Source organism: Triticum aestivum, chromosome 2D (genome assembly GCF_018294505.1).
Source record: "Triticum aestivum cultivar Chinese Spring chromosome 2D, IWGSC CS RefSeq v2.1, whole genome shotgun sequence".
Classification (NCBI taxonomy): domain Eukaryota; kingdom Viridiplantae; phylum Streptophyta; class Magnoliopsida; order Poales; family Poaceae; genus Triticum; species Triticum aestivum.
Genome location: NC_057799.1, coordinates 275,224,560 through 275,232,568, shown reverse-complemented (window position 1 = coordinate 275,232,568; position 8,009 = coordinate 275,224,560).

Sequence of the window (8,009 nt, the reverse complement as noted above, 5' to 3'; positions counted from 1 at the left end):
CTCATGGTTCCAAGAGGGAACGTTTCACCTCCGTGTGCGAAACAACATACATACACTGCCTTCTCCCGCCTTAATTTTTTTACACAGGCAGATTAGACCAAATAGAAGTATCGTGCTAAATTTTGGAAATTATTCAGGGTTCGTTTGGACTTTTTTATACATTAATTGAATATCTAGGCATTTAATGTGCATAATTCAAAATTGAACTACAAGCACATGCTCGAGTGCACCAAAGTTGGTTGAAAAATCACATGTGTGTCCTTGGGTTAATTCCTAGGTCCCATGCAAGAAATGGGAATGAAATTCAAACATGTGGCGTCGTCGCTCGGCCGGAAAGATTGAGAAACTTGGATTTTTAATTCATGTAAATGCAAAAGACGCCTTAAAATCATGAAACTTCGCATGGTGCCATGACATGGCACCAACATGCTGTGGTAATTTTTTCGGCTGAATTGGAACAAGCTTCTTGCAAACCGGAGCTTCTCTCAAGAAGGCTCGTGGTTCCAAGAGGGAACGTTTCACCTCCGTGTGCGAAACAACATACATACACTGCCTTCTCCCGCCTTAATTTTTTTACACAGGCAGATTAGACCAAATAGAAGTATCATACTCAATTTTGGAATTATTGCGGGTTCGTTTGGACTTTTTTCTACATTAATTGAAGTTCTGGGCATTTAATGTGCATAATTCAAAATTGAACTACAAGCACATGCTCGAGTGCACCAAAGTAGGTTGAAAAATCACATGTGTGTCCTTGGGTTAATTTCTAGGTCCCATGCAAGAAATGGGAATGAAATTCAAACATGTGGCGTCGTGGCTCGGCCGGAAAGATTGAGAAACTTGGTTTTTTAATTCATGTTAATCCCAAAGACGCCTGAAAATCATGAAACTTGGCATGGTGGCATGACATGGCACCAACATGTTGTGGGAAATTTTTTGGCCGAATTGGAACAAGCTTTGGTACAAGCTTCTTGCAAACTGGAGCTTCTCTCAAGAAGGCTCGTGTTTCCGAGAGGGCACGTGTCACTTCCATGTGGGAAACGACATACGTACACTGCCTTCTCCCGCCTTAATTTTTTTACATAGGCAGATTAGACCAAATAGAAGTATCGTGCTAAATTTGGAATTATTCCGGGTTCGCTTGGCCTTTTGATACATTAATTTAATTTTTGGGCATTTAATGTGCATAATTCAAATTTGAACTACAAGCACATGCTCTAGTGCACCAAAGTTAGTTGAAAAAGCACATGTGTGTCCTTGGGTGAATTACTAGGTCCCATGCAAGAAATGGGAATGAATTCAAATATCTGGGCGTCGTGGCTCGGCCGGAAAGATTGATAAACTTGGATTTTTAATTTATGTAAATCCAAAAGACGGCCTAAAATCATGAAACTTGGCATGCTGTCATGACATGGCAATAACATGGTGTGGTAATTTTTTTGCCTGAATTCGAACAAGCTTCTTGCAAACCGGAGCTTCTCTCAAGAAGGCTCGTAGTTCCAAGAGGGAACGTTTCACCTCCGTGTGCGAAACAACATACATACACTGCCTTCTCCCGCCTTAATTTTTTTTACACAGGCAGATTAGACCAAATAGAAGTATCGTGCTTAATTTTGGAATTATTCCGGGTTCGTTTGGACTTTTTATACATTAATTAAATTTTTAGGCATTTAATGTGCATAATTCAAAATTGAACTACAAGCACATGCTCGAGTGCACCAAAGTTGGTTGAAAAATCACATGTGTGTCCTTGGGTTAATTTCTAGGTCCCATGCAAGAAATGGGAATGAAATTCAAACATGTGGCGTTGTCGCTCGGCCGGAAAGATTGAGAAACTTGGATTTTTAATTCATGTAAATGCAAAAGACGCATTAAAATCATGAAACTTCGCATGGTGCCATGACATGGCACCAACATGCTGTGCTAATTTTTTTTGGCTGAATTGGAACAAGCTTCTTGCAAACCGGAGCTTCTCTCAAGAAGGCTCGTGGTTCCAAGAGGGAACGTTTCACCTCCGTGAGCGAAACAACATACATACACTGCCTTCTCCCGCCTTAATTTTTTTTACACAGGCAGATTAGACCAAATAGAAGTATCATGCTAAATTTTGGAATTATTCCGGGTTCGTTCGGACTTTTTTATACATTAATTGAATTTCTGGGCATTTAATGTGCATAATTCAAAATTGAACTACAAGCACATGCTCGAGTGCACCAAAGTTGGTTGAAAAATCACATATGTGTCCTTGGGTTAATATCTAGGTCCCATGCAAGAAATGGGAATGAAATTCAAACATGTGGCATCGTGGCTCGGCCGGAAAGATTGAGAAACTTGGATTTTTAATTCTTGTAAATCCAAAAGACGCCTTAAAATCATGAAATTTGGCATGGTGCCATGTCACTGTGGTAATTTTTTGGCTGAACTGGAACAAGCTTCTTGCAAACCGGAGCTTCTCTCAAGGAGGCTCGTGGTTCCAAGAGGGAACGTTTCACCTCCGTGTGCGAAACAACATACATACACTGCCTTCTCCCGCCTTAATTTTTTTACACAGGCAGATTAGACCAAATAGAAGTATCGTGCTAAATTTTGGAATTATTCAGGGTTCGGTTGGACTTTTTTATACATTAATTGAACTTCTGGGCATTTAATGTGCATAATTCAAAATTGAACTAAAAGCACATGCTCGAGTGCACCAAAGTTGGTTGAAAAATCACATGTGTGTCCTTGGGTTAATTCCTAGGTCCCATGCAAGAAATGGGAATGAAATTCAAACATGTGGCGTCGTCGCTCGGTCGGAAAGATTGAGAAACTTGGATTTTTAATTCATGTAAATGCAAAAGACGCCTTAAAATCATGAAACTTCGCATGGTGCCATGACATGGCACCAACATGCTGTGGTAATTTTTTCGGCTGAATTGGAACAAGCTTCTTGCAAACCGGAGCTTCTCTCAAGAAGGCTCGTGGTTCCAAGAGGGAACGTTTCACCTCCGTGTGCGAAACAACATACATACACTGCCTTCTCCCGCCTTAATTTTTTTACACAGGCAGATTAGACCAAATAGAAGTATCATACTCAATTTTGGAATTATTGCGGGTTCGTTTGGACTTTTTTATACATTAATTGAAGTTCTGGGCATTTAATGTGCATAATTCAAAATTGAACTACAAGCACATGCTCGAGTGCACCAAAGTAGGTTGAAAAATCACATGTGTGTCCTTGGGTTAATTTCTAGGTCCCATGCAAGAAATGGGAATGAAATTCAAACATGTGGCGTCGTGGCTCGGCCGGAAAGATTGAGAAACTCGGATTTTTAATTCATGTAAATCCAAAAGACGCCTTAAAATCATGAAACTTGGCATGGTGCCATGACATGGCACCAACATGTTGTGGTAATTTTTTTGGCTGAATTGGAACAAGCTTCTTGCAAACCGGAGCTTCTCTCAAGAAGGCTCGTGGTTCCAAGAGGGAACGTTTCACCTCCGTGTGCGAAACAACATACATACACTGCCTTCTCCCGCCTTAATTTTTTTACACAGGCAGATTATACCAAATAGAAGTATCGTGCTAAATTTTGGAATTATTCCGGGTTCGTTTGGACTTTTCTATACATTAATTGAACTTCTGGGCATTTAATGTGCATAATTCAAAATTGAACTACAAGCACATGCTCGAGTGCACCAAAGTTGGTTGAAAAATCACATGTGTGTCCTTGGGTTAATTCCTAGGTCGCATGCAAGAAATGGGAATGAAATTCAAACATGTGGCGTCGTCGCTCGGCCGGAAAGATTGAGAAACTTGGATTTTTAATTCATGTTAATCCAAAAGACGCCTTAAAATCATGAAACTTCGCATGGTGCCATGACATGGCACCAACATGCTGTGGTAATTTTTTCGGCTGAACTGGAACAAGCTTCTTGCAAACTGGAGCTTCTCTCAAGAAGGCTCGTGGTTCCAAGAGGGAACGTTTCACCTCCGTGTGCGAAACAACATACATACACTGCCTTCTCCCGCCTTAATTTTTTTACACAGGCAGATTAGACCAAATAGAAGTATCGTGCTAAATTTTGGAATTATTCAGGGTTCGTTTGGACTTTTTTATACATTAATTGAATATCTAGGCATTTAATGTGCATAATTCAAAATTGAACTACAAGCACATGCTCGAGTGCACCAAAGTTGGTTGAAAAATCACATGTGTGTCCTTGGGTTAATTCCTAGGTCCCATGCAAGAAATGGGAATGAAATTCAAACATGTGGCGTCGTCGCTCGGCCGGAAAGATTGAGAAACTTGGATTTTTAATTCATGTAAATGCAAAAGACGCCTTAAAATCATGAAACTTCGCATGGTGCCATGACATGGCACCAACATGCTGTGGTAATTTTTTTGGCTGAATTGGAACAAGCTTCTTGCAAACCGGAGCTTCTCTCAAGAAGGCTCGTGGTTCCAAGAGGGAACGTTTCACCTCCGTGTGCGAAACAACATACATACACTGCCTTCTCCCGCCTTAATTTTTTTACACAGGCAGATTAGACCAAATAGAAGTATCATACTCAATTTTGGAATTATTGCGGGTTCGTTTGGACTTTTTTATACATTAATTGAAGTTCTGGGCATTTAATGTGCATAATTCAAAATTGAACTACAAGCACATGCTCGAGTGCACCAATGTAGGTTGAAAAATCACATGTGTGTCCTTGGGTTAATTTCTAGGTCCCATGCAAGAAATGGGAATGAAATTCAAACATGTGGCGTTGTGGCTCGGCCGGAAAGATTGAGAAACTCGGATTTTTAATTCATGTAAATCCTAAAGACGCCTTAAAATCATGAAACTTGGCATGGTGCCATGACATGGCACCAACATGTTGTGGTAATTTTTTTGGCTGAATTGGAACAAGCTTCATGCAAACCGGAGCTTCTCTCAAGAAGGCTCGTGGTTCCAAGAGGGAACGTTTCACCTCCGTGTGCGAAACAACATACATACACTGCCTTCTCCCGCCTTAATTTTTTTACACAGGCAGATTATACCAAATAGAAGTATCGTGCTAAATTTTGGAATTATTCCGGGTTCGTTTGGACTTTTCTATACATTAATTGAACTTCTGGGCATTTAATGTGCATAATTCAAAATTGAACTACAAGCACATGCTCGAGTGCACCAAAGTTGGTTGAAAAATCACATGTGTGTCCTTGGGTTAATTTCTAGGTCCCATGCAAGAAATGGGAATGAAATTCAAACATGTGGCGTCGTCGCTCGGCCGGAAAGATTGAGAAACTTGGATTTTTAATTCATGTAAATGCAAAAGACGCATTAAAATCATAAACTTCGCATGGTGCCATGACATGGCACCAACATGCTGTGCTAATTTTTTTTGGCTGAATTGGAACAAGCTTCTTGCAAACCGGAGCTTCTCTCAAGAAGGCTCGTGGTTCCAAGAGGGAACGTTTCAACTCCGTGAGCGAAATAACATACATACACTGCCTTCTCCCGCCTTAATTTTTTTTACACAGGCAGATTAGACCAAATAGAAGTATCATGTTAAATTTTGGAATTATTCCGGGTTCGTTCGGACTTTTTTATACATTAATTGAATTTCTGGGCATTTAATGTGCATAATTCAAAATTGAACTACAAGCACATGCTCGAGTGCACCAAAGTTGGTTGAAAAATCACATATGTGTCCTTGGGTTAATATCTAGGTCCCATGCAAGAAATGGGAATGAAATTCAAACATGTGGCATCGTGGCTCGGCCGGAAAGATTGAGAAACTTGGATTTTTAATTCATGTAAATCCAAAAGACGCCTTAAAATCATGAAATTTGGCATGGTGCCATGTCACTGTGGTAATTTTTTTGGCTGAACTGGAACAAGCTTCTTGCAAACCGGAGCTTCTCTCAAGAAGGCTCGTGGTTCCAAGAGGGAACGTTTCACCTCCGTGTGCGAAACAACATACATACACTGCCTTCTCCCGCCTTAATTTTTTTACACAGGCAGATTATACCAAATAGAAGTATCGTGCTAAATTTTGGAATTATTCAGGGTTCGTTTGGACTTTTTTATACATTAATTGAATATCTAGGCATTTAATGTGCATAATTCAAAATTGAACTAAAAGCACATGCTCGAGTGCACCAAAGTTGGTTGAAAAATCACATGTGTGTCCTTGGGTTAATTCCTAGGTCCCATGCAAGAAATGGGAATGAAATTCAAACATGTGGCGTCGTCGCTCGGCCGGAAAGATTGAGAAACTTGGATTTTTAATTCATGTAAATGCAAAAGACGCCTTAAAATCATGAAACTTCGCATGGTGCCATGACATGGCACCAACATGCTGTGGTAATTTTTTCGGCTGAATTGGAACAAGCTTCTTGCAAACCGGAGCTTCTCTCAAGAAGGCTCGTGGTTCCAAGAGGGAACGTTTCACCTCCGTGTGCGAAACAACATACATACACTGCCTTCTCCCGCCTTAATTTTTTTACACAGGCAGATTATACCAAATAGAAGTATCGTGCTAAATTTTCGAATTATTCCGGGTTCGTTTGGACTTTTCTATACATTAATTGAACTTCTGGGCATTTAATGTGCATAATTCAAAATTGAACTACAAGCACATGCTCGAGTGCACCAAAGTTGGTTGAAAAATCACATGTGTGTCCTTGGGTTAATTTCTAGGTCCCATGCAAGAAATGGGAATGAAATTCAAACATGTGGCGTCGTCGCTCGGCCGGAAAGATTGAGAAACTTGGATTTTTAATTCATGTAAATGCAAAAGACGCATTAAAATCATGAAACTTCGCATGGTGCCATGACATGGCACCAACATGCTGTGCTAATTTTTTTTGGCTGAATTGGAACAAGCTTCTTGCAAACCGGAGCTTCTCTCAAGAAGGCTCGTGGTTCCAAGAGGGAACGTTTCACCTCCGTGAGCGAAACAACATACATACACTGCCTTCTCCCGCCTTAATTTTTTTTACACAGGCAGATTAGACCAAATAGAAGTATCATGCTAAATTTTGGAATTATTCCGGGTTCGTTCGGACTTTTTTATACATTAATTGAATTTCTGGGCATTTAATGTGCATAATTCAAAATTGAACTACAAGCACATGCTCGAGTGCACCAAAGTTGGTTGAAAAATCACATATGTGTCCTTGGGTTAATATCTAGGTCCCATGCAAGAAATGGGAATGAAATTCAAACATGTGGCATCGTGGCTCGGCCGGAAAGATTGAGAAACTTGGATTTTTAATTCTTGTAAATCCAAAAGACGCCTTAAAATCATGAAATTTGGCATGGTGCCATGTCACTGTGGTAATTTTTTGGCTGAACTGGAACAAGCTTCTTGCAAACCGGAGCTTCTCTCAAGGAGGCTCGTGGTTCCAAGAGGGAACGTTTCACCTCCGTGTGCGAAACAACATACATACACTGCCTTCTCCCGCCTTAATTTTTTTACACAGGCAGATTAGACCAAATAGAAGTATCGTGCTAAATTTTGGAATTATTCAGGGTTCGTTTGGACTTTTTTATACATTAATTGAACTTCTGGGCATTTAATGTGCATAATTCAAAATTGAACTAAAAGCACATGCTCGAGTGCACCAAAGTTGGTTGAAAAATCACATGTGTGTCCTTGGGTTAATTCCTAGGTCCCATGCAAGAAATGGGAATGAAATTCAAACATGTGGCGTCGTCGCTCGGCCGGAAAGATTGAGAAACTTGGATTTTTAATTCATGTAAATGCAAAAGACGCCTTAAAATCATGAAACTTCGCATGGTGCCATGACATGGCACCAACATGCTGTGGTAATTTTTTCGGCTGAATTGGAACAAGCTTCTTGCAAACCGGAGCTTCTCTCAAGAAGGCTCGTGGTTCCAAGAGGGAACGTTTCACCTCCGTGTGCGAAACAACATACATACACTGCCTTCTCCCGCCTTAATTTTTTTACACAGGCAGATTAGACCAAATAGAAGTATCATACTCAATTTTGGAATTATTGCGGGTTCGTTTG